Source organism: Rana temporaria, chromosome 4 (genome assembly GCF_905171775.1).
Source record: "Rana temporaria chromosome 4, aRanTem1.1, whole genome shotgun sequence".
Lineage (NCBI taxonomy): Eukaryota > Metazoa > Chordata > Amphibia > Anura > Ranidae > Rana > Rana temporaria.
In genome coordinates, this window is record NC_053492.1 from 342,991,421 (window position 1) to 343,006,255 (window position 14,835).

The window sequence follows — 14,835 nt, forward strand, 5'->3', positions numbered from 1 at the left end:
GAACCCAGCTAAAACATTTCCTGACGCCAACAGGATGGTTGCAAAACATTTTTACATCTCCCAGCCTGTTTTTAGACAATCACAAACTGCCTTGACACATTCTGTGGAGTTGGATAAAGGTGGCTGGTTACCTGTGTGGCTATAACTGTTGTGTTACATTTCTGACACTTGTTCATTTAGAACTGAGAAAGCGGCTTGGGTAAACTGCGAATCGTCTTTAGCATTACAGAACAAGTCCAGCTGAATGCAACAAACTACTACCAACCTTCAGTAAAAATGCCTCAGTGAACCATACACAGAGGGGTATCATACTGTGCAAATTTTACATGTTTAGAGTACGAGTTTACATATGCTTGATTACAGATTCCAGTGATAAATGCTCATATATACTCTGGGCTAGATTCACAGAACACAGATACGCAGCGTAAGTGAACAAATGCGCCGTCATATCTATGCGCCCTATTCTCTTAACTAGATACGTCTGAATTTGGCCTCCATCCGACCGACGGAAGTCTCCTACGCCGTTGGATCTTGGGTGCATATTTACGCTGGCTGCTAGAGGCGCTTCCGTTGTTTTACGCGCCGAATATGTAAATGACCTACATACGCCTATTCACAAACGTACTTGCGCCCGTCGCTGTAATCTACCCTGTTTACGTAAGGCGTACGTCCGTCGTAAAGTTATCCCTGCTATAGGTGGCGCAACCCATGCAAAGGTATGGACGTCGGAACAGCCGTCAAATTTTACGTTGTTTACGTAAGTCGTACGTGAATGGGGCTGGGCGTAGGGGACGTTCACGTGGAAAGCATTGAGCCGACGTATCTTAGGGAGTATATGCAACGTGATTCTGAGCATGCGCGTGCATGCGCCATTCGCCATTTACATGGAGTCACGGTTAATTTAAATGTAGCACGCCCACTACCTGCCTACTTTGAATTAGGCGGGCTTACGCTGACCATATTACGCTTCGCCGCCGCAACGTACGGGGCGAGTGCTTTGTGAATACTGCTCTGGGCTCTCTGCGCGCCGTCGGCGTAGCGTATATTCGATACGCTACGCCAGCAAAACAATGCGCCGAGCTACCTGTATCTAGCTCTCTGTCTTTATCATAGTATAGCTTACAGGGAGTTTCTTCATATGCCCATATTGCTTGCAACATTTGTATTTAATTACTTAGCACAGCCATCAATTTTTTTTTATTATATGTTAGTTTAAAAAAAAAAAAAAAAAAAGGTATTTGAATTCGGTGGTGCGCTTATAGGAACAGGTTGGCATAAAAGCAACATTTCAAGTGAACTGTAATGACTCTCTGTCAGAGCCATTATTCCTATAATGATAGGTTTTAGTCCACTGAGCAATGGAAGTAACAGTGTGACAAGCGTTATGCAGTTGCTTATGAGACGCTGTGACTGTGTTGCTACTGTTAGTGGTCGAAATCATCCTGGGGAACTTTACATTATGGACGTCCTTTTAAATGTATTCAATATATGCAGTATACATTTAAAATACTTGAATATAAACAGTTTTCAGTTTTTTTTTATAGAAAAGAATGGAAATGTTTGATTTGTCAAGATTATGTGAAAACATGTATTACTTGTGTAAATGTTTTAACTCTAATGGACTTATAATTAGACAGTTTGACAGCTTGTTGATTTGCTTTGTCTGCATTTCAGATCCCAGGGCTCAGTATATTCTTGTGTTGCTTTCCCTGCCTACAAGCTATCATGTTTGTTGCTAAATATTTTTTCAGGCACTCAGGTGAAGATGTCTGAAATAGACGAACAAGTTTAGATTTACTGCCAGGCCTGTGGAATGTCCCTCTAAATATAATTTCTGGCATCTAGGACGTAGTCCTTTGCATAGTGTGATTTTCTTCCTACGGAAAACATGCTGAAGATTTTGTTTACAGAGCATCTTTAAAGTTAATATTAACCACTTTAAAGAGAGATATTTCATGTCAGTTCAGTTAAACTTCTCTAAATATTTTTCTTGGAGACATATAAATGTGCCAATTTGATGAGAATGTTCTATTGGGTGCAGTAGGCTTGAAATACACAGGAATATCAGTTAAAAGCGGATAGAGGTTGTGTTTTTTTTCATGTCAATTGCAGACTTTGATGTATTATTTGTTATTATTAAGGTATGAATTACATTTTCTGTACTTTGCTACATGGATTTTGGGCCTTGTTTTTATAATGTACAAAGTAGGCTCTGTGTGTGTGTGTGTAATCCACACCTGACTGGAAAGCTCCTGGTGGTGGAAAAGACGTGGGCATAGATTTCTTAAAATACCTAGCACACAGCTAAGACTCTGCCTTGCTGGTGGGAAGTGAATGGGTTTGAGTTTCATAGATTGGAGCTGTACTGACTTGGGTAGGTGGGTGGTTAATGAATGTTGCTGGGCATATTTCATAGGGAAAAAAAAGACTTTATTATGCAAGTGACATGTTATAGGAAGAGAGCTCAGACCACAGGTGTCTACCAAAATAAAGTAGTTGATATTTCATCCTGGGCTCTGTTCCATTCTCCGGTAATCCCTAATAGGTCAGCTAGAACCACATTTATCAGTATCTACTGTGAAGGTCACCAAGGACAAAGTGTCTAAACTTTCTTTGTTCAGCTCCTGTAGTTCCTTTTGGTGTACAAGGAAAGTAAAATATCCTGGTGATAAACTATTTATTTTGCTTACATGAGTATTGATTTAGGATTTTAAAATATTTAGGGCCAGTTAACACCAGACGCAGTTCCGTACAGTTTTGTGTGCATTTTTTCTGCACTAAAAATGCATTAATAGTGTTTTCCATGTATTCCAATGGCTCTAGTTGGCTCTAGTTCACACCATGTAGTCAGTTTCCGGTGCAGAAATGGAAAACACTGTGCATGCATTTTGTGCATAAAAAAAGCACACGGAACTGAACGAAACTGCGTCTGGTGTGAACTGGCCCTTATATTATTTCTCATGGTCCCATAACATTGAGCCTGAGCAGCTCTGCTCCAACATCTGCCTCTTATTGTAAACATAATGGGGGCACTATGGCGTGTACTCCATGAGTGCAATGTGTGCAGGGCACATAAGCCCCCATAGGTGCACATGATAAGGGTTAAAAGAGAATTATGGTCAAAGCTTTTCTTGGTCATTCTTCTCTTGCAGGTCACAGGAGTGCACTTACTTGCTCATCTTTGACCCAGAATCAGCAGAGAGCAGACTGCTGTTGTCTGAGGTCACAGAGCTTCTTCAGGCTTTGGAAGAATCCCAATATTTATCTTTGGTATCCACCCAGATGCCTGATAGGCAGTTGACTCAGCTTCTTAGTGCATTTGCTGAACGCCTGAGCCAGCTGCCCCTGCCTGTCAGATCAGCTGGGAATAAGGATGGCCAAAAAGTTAGAGGGGTTTTTAAACTAGGCAATGGGGGGGAGGGTTCAGAGATAGAGATAGTCAGTGTGGAACATATTCAAGAGGGTAGTATTAGGGGCATTAGTGGTAGGGTAACCAAAGCACATAAACCCAAGGTAAGTAGAGTAGCAGGTCCTAATTGCAATCTCGGAACACCCAAAAGGATAGTATGCGACCGGTCAAAATATATTAATGCAGTAAAGTGTTTGTTCACCAATGCCAGAAGTCTGACAAGCAAAATAGGTGAGTTGGAAGCTCTGGTGCATCAGGAGAGCTATGATGTAATCGGTATTGCTGAAACTTGGCTTCATTCCTCACATGACTGGGCTATTAATATTCCTGGCTATGCACTTAACTGGAGTAATGGCACTGCTGGGACAGGTAAGGGGCAACAATTTATAAACCTATTGCAGGACAATTTTATGGTCCAGCTTATTGAGGCCCCAACTAGGAATGATGCTCTGTTGGACCCAGAGGCGTTGCTAGGGGGGTGCGGGGGGTGCGGTCCGCACCCGGGTGACACCCGCTAAAGGGGTGACACCATCCCGACATTGAGGAATTTTTTTTAGATTTTTTTTAGATTTTTTTTAATTTTTTTTTTATGCCCAATGCCCGTCTTCCTCCGCTCTCCCCTACTGAGCCAGCCACCTGCGAGCGGCGAAGCGAGCCTTAGCAGAGCTCAGCCTGTGTGCCTGTCACACTGCACTGTGTGATGATGTGACGTCAGTCACATCACACACAGTACTTTCAATTTCTCCGCGCGGGAGACCTGCTGCACCCGTGACCTGCTGCCTTGCTGCCCACATCCACATCAGTCCCCGCTCTGTCTCCAGACGTCGGGCGCGCTGCGCGGCATAGAAACAGGTGCGGGGGGGGGGTGTCCACCGCCGGCCGCGGCATAATAGTAACAACAGGTGCGGTGGTGCCCACCGCTGGCCGCGGGTGAGACAGGTGCGGAGGGGGGGGGGTTTCCACTGTGCCACAAGTGAGAAGAATCCATCTCTGTCTCACCCCTACCTCCTCCATCTCTGTCTCACCCCACCTCCTCCATCTCTGTCTCACCCCCACCCCCTCCATCTCTGTCTCACCCCACCTCCTCCATCTCTGTCTCACCCCCACCCCCTCCATCTCTGTCTCACCCCCACCCCCTCCATCTCTGTCTCACCCCACCTCCTCCATCTCTGTCTCACCCCACCTCCTCCATCTCTGTCTCACCCCCACCCCCTCCATCTCTGTCTCACCCCCTCCATTTCTGTCTCACCCCCACCCCCTCCATCTCTGTCTCACCCCCACCCCCTCCATCTCTGTCTCACCTCACCTCCTCCATCTCTGTCTCACCCCCACCCCCTCCATCTCTGTCTCACCCCCTCCATCTCTGTCTCACCCCACCTCCTCCATCTCTGTCTCACCCCCACCCCCTCCATCTCTGTCTCACCCCCACCCCCTCCATCTCTGTCTCACCCCCTCCATTTCTGTCTCACCCCCACCCCCTCCATCTCTGTCTCACCCCCACCCCCTCCATCTCTGTCTCACCCCTACCTCCTCCATCTCTGTCTGACCCCCTCCATCTCTGTCTCACCCCCACCCCCTCCATCTCTGTCTCACCCCTACCTCCTCCATCTCTGTCTGACCCCCTCCATCTCTGTCTCACCTCCACCCTCTCCATCTCTGTCTCACCCCACCTCCTCCATCTCTGTCTCACCCCCACCTCCTTCATCTCTGTCTCACCCCCACCATCTCTGTCTCACCCCCACCATCTCTGTCTCACCTCCTCCATCTCTGTCTCACCCACCTCCTCCATCTCTGTCTCACCCCACCTCCTCCATCTCTGTCTCACCCCACCTCCTCCATCTCTGTCTCACCCCACCTCCTCCATCTCTGTCTCACCCCACCCCCTCCATCTCTGTCTCACCCCCACCCCCTCCATCTCTGTCTCACTCCACCTCCTCCATCTCTGTCTCACCCCACCTCCTCCATCTCTGTCTCACCCCACCTCCTCCATCTCTGTCTCACCCCACCTCCTCCATCTCTGTCTCACCCCACCTCCTCCATCTCTGTTTCACCCCACCCCCTCCATCTCTGTCTCACCCCCACCCCCTCCATCTCTGTCTCACTCCACCTCCTCCATCTCTGTCTCACCCCACCTCCTCCATCTCTGTCTCACCCCACCTCCTCCATCTCTGTCTCACCCCACCTCCTCCATCTCTGTCTCACCCCACCCCCTCCATCTCTGTCTCACCCCACCATCTCCATCTCTGTCTCACCCCCACCATCTCTGTCTCACCCCACCCCCTCCATCTCTGTCTCACCCCCACCATCTCTGTCTCACCCCCACCATCTCTGTCTCACCCCCTCCATCTCTGTCTCACCCCACCCCCTCCATCTCTGTCTCACCCCCACCCAATCCATCTCTCACCACACCCCCTCCATCTCTGTCTCACCCCTCCATCTCTGTCTCACCCCCACCTCCTCCATCTCTGTCTCACCCCACCTCCTTCATCTCTGTCTCACCCCCACCCCCTCCATCTCTGTCTCACCCCTACCTCCTCCATCTCTGTCTGACCCCCTCCATCTCTGTCTCACCCCCACCCCCTCCATCTCTGTCTCACCCCACCTCCTCCATCTCTGTCTCACCCCACCTCCTCCATCTCTGTCTCACCCCACCTCCTTCATCTCTGTCTCACCCCCACCCCTCCATCTCTGTCTCACCCCTACCTCCTCCATCTCTGTCTGACCCCCTCCATCTCTGTCTCACCCCACCCCCTCCATCTCTGTCTCACCCCACCTCCTCCATCTCTGTCTCACCCCACCCCCACCATCTCTGTCTCACCCCACCCCCACCATCTCTGTCTCACCCCACCCCCACCATCTCTGTCTCACCCCACCCCCTCCATCTCTGTCTCACCCCACCCCCTCCATCTCTGTCTCACCCCACCCCCTCCATCTCTGTCTCACCCCCACACAATCCATCTCTCACCACACCCCCTCCATCTCTGTCTCACCCCCACCTCCTCCATCTCTGTCTCACCCCCCCTCCATCTCTGTCCCGCCCCCACCCTTTCTCTCTCTCATCCCCCTCTCTATCACCCCCACCCTCCTCTCTCTCTCTCCCCCCTTCTGTCTCCAACCTTCCACCCCCTCTTTCCCTTTTAGGGCAAATTCCCACTAAATCAGCATGACATCAAAGAGCAGCCGGAGCAATTTGACACTCCAGACACTCTGCATTGCAGGCTGCTAGGGGGCAATATGATTAACAGTTTGGTGTATCATACTTTGTAGTGTATATAATGTAAATTTTGTTCTCCAAAATGTCAGGCAGCACGCTGTCTTTTCAGGTTCTCAAAGAAATGCATTCTGTTAGTATATTTTTCATGTTTTCTCAGTGTATAAAAAAAGTTGTAGGGGGCAGGCAACGCTGTTTAGGGGATGGAGGCGCTTCAGAGTCCAGTGCCTATAGGCTCCTGAGATGTGAATTCTGGCCCTGGAGAAAGAGAGGTGGGGGGAGGGGACAAAGAAAAATGGAGAGAAAGAAGAAGGGATAGAACAAACAAGAAAGATGGATAGGGAGAGAGAGAAAAGGGGAAGAAAGGAACAGAGAGCAAACAGTGGGGTAAAAAATATTTGGAAAAGGTTATTGGGGGGGGGGGTGACACCATATTTTACCGCACCAGGTGACACCAACCCTAGTGACGCCACTGGTTGGACCTGGTAATCTCAAACCATGCAGAGAGTATTACTAATGTTCAGATAAAAGAACACCTGGGTAGCAGTGACCATAACATGATTTCATTTGATGTTAGCTGTAAGCAAAAACCACATACAGGAAAAATAAAAACACTTAATTTCAAGAGAGCAAATTTTCCAAAGATGAGGGCTGCTCTCCAGGACTTAGACTGGGAGAGAATTTTGGCATCAATGGGCACAGAACAGAAATGGGAATTCCTCTAAAAGACTGTTTGTGAACTCACTGCAAAGTACCGTATTTATCGCGGTATAACGCGCTCCCGCGTATACCGCGCACCCCTAAAGTGGCCCCCAATCCTGTGGAAAAAACGTTTTTTTTGTACTTACAGTTTTGGTGTCTTGCGCGGCGTCCATCGGCGGCCTCGTTGGGTCCGGCATCCGTCTGCGGCTTCGGGTGTCCTCTTCGTCGGGTCCGGCGTCCTTCTGCGGCTTCGGGTGTCCTCTTCGTTGGGTCCGGGGTCAGTCTGCGGGCTTCGGGTGTCCTCTTTGTCGGGTCCGGCGTCCTTCTGCGGCGTCCTCGCGTCCTCCCCGCTCGTTTCCCGCGCCGAGTTTGAATACTGCGCCGACATATACAGAGCGCAGTACACTCGTGTATTGTCGGGCAGGCTCTGCAACACTCGCGCTCACGTCCGTACACGTCACGTCACGTCCTGGACGTACAGTCCAGGACGTGAGCGCGGAAGGAGCCGAGACTGCCTTATGATTATTGCTACCATTTTCTACATCGCTGGATGTTCGCTCCCTAGGTTTTCTGAATCTTCTGAATCATCAGAGTCACGCTCATCTTGAACTGGGGTTGCACCACCGTCATCTGAGGCCTCGTAAACACGACAGAGTTTCTCTGCAGAATTCATCGAGAATCTCGGTGAAGAGCCGGATTCTGTCGAGAAACTCTGTCGTGTGTACATTTTCGGCCCGATGGAGCCGCCGAGGAACTCGTCGAGCAAATAGAGAGCAGGTTCTCTATTTTCTCGATGGCAGTGGATTTTGGCTCGACGAGTTCTTCATCGGGCTGTTTTTTAAACGAGAAACTCGGTCGTGTGTATGCTAAGAAACCTGTCAAAAACTTAGACACTGGAGACCAACATAGGTAAAACTAGCGTTTGGAATGGAGATAGCACATTCGTGTCGCTTCCAGCATTATTTAATCGTTTATTTGCAGCGCTTTACACAATTTTTTGTAAGGGCACAAAACAGCAATATAATTTTTTTATTTAAGATATTCACACAGAGTTCCTTAAAATTAGGTGGAACCTTTTTCTTACTGGTCTCAATATATTTTTTTTTTTTTATTGTCACCTTATTTTGGTCGTGTGTTTTAAATCCTGCTTTTAATATTCACCTTAATTTTAAATAAAAAAAAAATGCAAATCCTTTTTTTTTTTGTAATGTCAAGTTCCCCCCATAGAAACCTTATTGCTTTGTCTTATCTCATGTGTCCCTTTCAAATTACACCTTATATCCAATTTTTAAAAAATAAGAACCTGCCTTCTCACTTGCAAAATTGAAATGTAAAAAAATACAAGGACAAGTATGAACTGTAAAAAAAAATGTACCATTTATTTTGGTTATAAAAATAAATTAACTATGCAAAAGTCAGCACTGGAGAGCTTGCTGCCATTTGTGCACAGCCAGGTGTGGCCTGATGTGACTGGTGAGCAGTTGGAGGCCAAAATGGGGACTTGAGAGGTTCATTCAGGAAGTCACGCATCAAGGTCTTGGACTCCCCGAGGTCAGAAACTGGAGCAGGGCAGGCAGATGTCACCAGGTTGTGGTACTATAGCAGCCTGAACTCTGGTACACCACATGGAAGTAAGGGAGTCACTTTCTGGATTTCTTCAAGGCCTTCCTTGGTGGCTTCCCTGCAGCCTGCTCTTTCACCTTCTCTGCAGCCTTCTCATCAGCCTTCCTCTTCTGCCTGGCTGGAGGTGGTGCCACAGGGGTAGTACTCATGCCAGGAGGAGGAGTAGACGAAGGTGGTGGAGGATGAGTAGCCGACGGTGGTGGAGGAGGAGGTGGAGGAGGAGGAGCAGTAGAAGGAGGAGGAGTAGTAGAAGGAGGAGGAGTAGTAGAAGGAGGAGGAGTAGAAGGAGGAGGAGTAGAAGGAGGAGGAGCAGTAGAAGGAGCACTAGAAGGAGGAGGAGCAGTAGAAGGAGGAGGAGTAGAAGGAGGAGTAGAAGGAGGAGGAGCAGTAGAAGGAGCACTAGAAGGAGGAGGAGCAGTAGAAGGAGGAGGAGTAGAAGGAGGAGGAGTAGAAGGAGGAGGAGCAGTAGAAGGAGGAGGAGTAGAAGGAGGAGGAGTAGTAGAAGAAGAAGAGGAAGAAGAATGTTCAGAAGGAGCAGGAGAAGAAGAGGAAGAAGAATGTTGAGAAGGAGCAGGAGAAGAAGAGGAAGAAGAATGTTCAGAAGGAGCAGGAGAAGAAGAGGAAGAAGAATGTTCAGATGGAGCATGAGAAGAAGAAGAAGGTGGGTGAGCTTGAGAAGGAGCATGAGAAGCAGAAGAAGAAGGTGGGGGAGCTTGAGAAGGAGCATGAGAAGAAGAAGAAGAAGAAGGTGGGGGAGCTTGAGAAGGAGCATGAGAAGAAGAAGAAGAAGAAGGTGGGGGAGCTTGAGAAGGAGCATGAGAAGAAGAAGAAGGTGGGGGAGCTTGGGAGTTATGTGGTGTGTGAGGATGGGGATGGCGGCAAATCACAGTGTCCTCCGTGAGAAGACCCCTCACCCCCTGATTTGCCAGGGTGATGAGGAGTCCCTCAAAGAGGAGGCGTTGGTCTAATGTCATTTCTGACATTTTGGCCAAAACCACTGTTACAAATCCCTCCTGAGCAGTGGGAGGCTGTTGAAGGGTTGCATGGGCGTCCCGAATGAGGGCTAGTGAGGCGTCACGCACCCTTGTATCCCTCACCTGCCTTCTCGGACGCAGGCGAAGAGGAGACACCTGACATCTTGTGCTTGGCCCAGCAACCTCGTGCAACCCACTTGGGCCTGCCACCTCATCCGCTCCACTTGGGCCTGCCACCACGTTACAGATACTTGGGCCTGCAGCCTCCTCCAAGCCACTCACCCTGTCCTCCTCCTGCCTGGCATTTTCCTGATCCTCCTGCTGCCTGGTCTCGTCCTGTGTATGGAAAAAAAGTACAGTTTTACCATTTAAAAAAAATTTTGTTTTATTTATTTAAGCTCCTGACTGTTGCATTTTTTTTAGTCACGACTTAGCTAAGCCAATCATTCTGACCCATGTTTTATGGTCAATCACACCACAAAAATTCATGGCCAATACTGACAAATTTTCGGTATAACACTTTTAGATCTAATTTTTTTTTACCTTTAACATCTTAATTTACATCTCTTTAACAACATTTAAACACCACACATTTGCACATTGAAAGTACTATATACCTGGCTCCAGCTGGGCAAATCCGGATCTTCATCCAGGATGGAAGGCTGCTGAGAGGGTTCATCTGCAGAGGGAGCAGCAGGTTGGCTGGAGGGAAGGCTGGACCTTCTGTGCCTTCTGGGGGGAAGGCTAGAAAGTGACTCCCTTACCTCCAGGTGTTCATCCAGGAAGCTCAGTTTGCTGTAGTACCACAACTTGGGTTTAAATACCCGCCCTGCTCCAGCTCCAGACCTCATCGAAGCCAAAACCTTGTTGCGTGCCTTCCTGTAGGTGCCTCTCAAGGTCCCAATTTTGACCTCCAACTGGTCAGTTGTCACATCAAACCCCACCTGTCTCCGCACAAGTGGGAGCAGGCTCTCCAGTGCAGTTTTGCGCAACTCTCTATTTCTAGATATGGGGTCTTTGGTGGCCCACAGAACAGGAAGTTCTTGCCACCGATCAATGAAGATCTCCAAGAATTCTGGTCTGTTAAAGAGATTCATCTTTTCCTGTCCAAAACCAAGGATAAAAAAATAATGTCAATACACAGTCTAGAAAGTCAATTACTCTTTCTCACAAGCTAGCCCTTAAAGGGTCACTAATGGATAACTATATTTTTGGAGGAAATGACTGTTTACAGTGTCTAGAGACATACAAGTGCATACATATAATGTGCCTCTAGTTTCACTTTTGGTTTTAAATTTATTTAATGTTTCTGTGAAGTAAAGAGACACACAGAACCAAAAAACAAAAAACCAGGGCATATTTTTAGTTCTAAAATTATTAGCATTGTTTTGGTGGATTTTTAGACACACAGCTTAGACCACAGTGACAAGCTCCCCTGATAAATTTGAGAGGGAGCCAGAGAACCAGGAAGTGATGATTTATGCAAAGGATTACAGCTGCTTAAAAGCAAAAAGGGACAATGAGGACATGAAATCAAGACTGATATAATGTAAAGTTAGTTATTTCTGCCCCAAACAATTTTGGCTTATTGCTCCTTTAAATGTCTGTCTTTCCTGAATATGCCACTGCTGTCCCAAGTTCGAAGCATACCTACACGCTTGTCGTTCAAACGTCTTTCTTACGCAACCCGGTCGTATGGACGCTACATGTGTTCGAGCCTTATATACACTCCGCACACGACATCCGCCCATGCTTACAAAAAATTGATGTTTCCCCCCCGCCCCTTATCTTCCGTCGCAAAAACGACAAGGAGGAATTGGCAGCAGATCATGTTGGGTCAGTTCCTAGGAAACAGATGACCAGTTGTGTCGAATTAATAAGCCAGATCTCATCCTCATTTGTGTATGAAACGTTAGTTAGAGAAAAGCACTCCGATATAGTTTGGTCAAGACATAAAAGCGACCATTTGCATCATGTTTAAACCGACTTGTTTTTAGAAGACATCCTGATGAGAACCGAGATTGCCCACACAACAGTAGTTGGATCAAAATGCATAATCAAAGCGTTGTTTACGTACGACGGCACTATAGCGGACCATTACCTTAAAATTTCAAACTAGCTATGTTTTAATTTCTGAACCTAAGATGTAGGCCACAAAATCATTCAATCAAGAATAACATGTAAAATGTAGTTACATACCGGTCTTTGACCCGATCGTTATCTCCGCCGTCTTCCACAAACTGTGAACGCCCCTTTTACTCACGTGGTAGCCCTTTATACACGCGCATGTGGGACTTTACGCACGTCTCCCCGCCCCTGACGTTCATGGTGTCGTATTTTCCCCGCCCCTTTTCCATCTTTTTTTTGTTGGAAGCACATGGAGAATATGGCAGCACGGCGAATCCGTTTTAAGGCCTCCAACATGACCTTTGAGGAAATGGTGGAGATGGTCCTCATCCTCAAAGCAGAGGACTACGATGGGAGGCATGGGCCATATAAGTACCCTAATAAGGTCAAGGCCCAAATAATGGAGAAGGTGAGGAGGAGTCTCCATCAGAAATTTGGGGTGAAAAGGTCCAAGGAACAGATCCGGAAAAGGTGGTGTGACCTTAAAAAACGTGAGCCGGAACAAATGAAGGGGATCAGGAGAGTGATTAGAAGAAGTAAGTTTGTTATATATTTTGTAAGATTTGTTCCGCGCCATGTGTTTTTTATTTCAGGTTGTACTGTATTATTTTTTTATGCGCAAGAATTTATCGTCAAACTGGACGTCCATTCGGAACGACAAAATATTGTGTTTAAAATCCTACAAATTATGACATTTTTCTAAAATTGTGGTGAGATCAATCGTGAAAATTATGTAGATGTGCTATTAAAACCACAAAACTTTTTTAAAAAATTAAATATCCAGTAAAAGGAGAGTCTGCTCAGCAGTCGGTGACACATGTGGACTCATTTGCATAATTGTTGTCCCCTTTAATAACCCATTTTGGGGTTCACACAGAGGTGAGGTGATCCAGTGTATACTTGGTTGGCTTACATGTTTAAAAGTAGACCAAAGCTCAAAGATTTGTCATGATCTTTGTGAATGCCTTCAATCCTGTGTTTTGCCCTGAGGGGTTTTTCAAAACATCAATAGTCCCAGAAATTGTATAAAGTGAATCATATTCCTCTTTCAGGCCTATAAGCTATAAAAATCCTGTTTCCATTTTCTTCATTCTCGTAGGGCGTCATTAAGCTTCAACACGGGAGCAAGAAGTCCAGCAAGCCACACCCCCGAGGGATGGTGATGATGCGCAGCCTGCCACCACATCAGGTAAAGTAACATATAACTAACCCAGCTTCAGGTAATGTAGATGTAGGCCTGCCTAATTTTGAAAAATTGTTTTGTCCCACATTTCAGGATCAGGTGGTGGCTTGGACAGGCATACTAAACAGATGGTGATCTCAGAAATATGGGCCTGCAGAGAAGAGGTGGAGGAGATACATCTGGCCAACAGACAAATTAACGAAAGAACAAGGAGGGTGGAAAATAAATTAAAAAATTTACTAGATGTTTTGGGGAGAGTCTGAATCAGAAAAAAAAAAAAAAAATAAAATACCAGATTTTGCTGTTTATTTAATTAAAAAATAACCAAAAAAATAATATAACCAGATTTGACAGTTTCTTTAATAAAAAAATAAAAAAAAAATAATATAACCAGATTTTAGACTTTATTTAATAAAAAAAAAATAAAATAAATAATATAACCAGATTTTAGACTTTATTTAATAAAAAAAAACCCAAAAAAATAATATAACCAGATTTTAGACTTTATTTAATTAAAAAAAACCCAAAAAAATAATATAACCAGATTTGACAGTTTCTTTAATAAAAAAAAAAATACAAAAAAATAAAATAACCAGATTTTAATGTTTATTAAGATAAAAAAGACCAAAAAAATTACAAAAATGATTGTATATTGTATGAGAAAAATGACCAAAAAAATTACAAAAATGATTGTATATTGTATGAGAAAAATGACCAAAAAAAATACAAAAATGATTGTATATTGTATGAGAAAAAAGACCATAAAAAATACAAAAATGATTGTATATTGTATGAGAAAAAAGACCATAAAAAATACAAAAATTATTGTATATTGTATGAGAAAAAAGACCATAAAAAATACAAAAATGATTGTATATTGTATGAGAAAAATGACCAAAAAAATTACAAAAATGATTGTATATTGTATGAGAAAAATGACCAGAAAAAATACAAAAATGATTGTATATTGTATGAGAAAAATGACCAAAAAAAATACAAAAATGATTGTATATTGTATGAGAAAAATGACCAAAAAAAATACAAAAATGATTGTATATTGTATGAGAAAAAAGACCATAAAAAATACAAAAATGATTGTATATTGTATGAGAAAAAAGACCATAAAAAATACAAAAATGATTGTATATTGTATGAGAAAAATGACCAAAAAAATTACAAAAATGATTGTATATTGTATGAGAAAAATGACCAAAAAAAATACAAAAATGATTGTATATTGTATGAGAAAAATGACCAAAAAAAATACTAAAATGATTGTATATTGTATGAGAAAAAAGACCAGAAAAAATACAAAAATGATTGTATATTGTATGAGAAAAATCTAAAAAAATTTTTTGTAGGGTATTTTGGAAAAAAAAAACCCAAAAAAATTAGGAAAATAAAGAGCTTTTGAACATCAAAAAAGTGTGTGGTGTTTTTCCTAAAATACGTTAAATTTTCTATGTGTTTGGTTTGGGGGTCACCTGGGAAATGTTTGCTAGTTGATAATGAAAATACACTTAGTTACACTTAGTAAAGAACTCCAAACAACACAAGCAAGACATAACAAGTTTATAAAAAAGATTATGATTTATTTTGGTGAAAG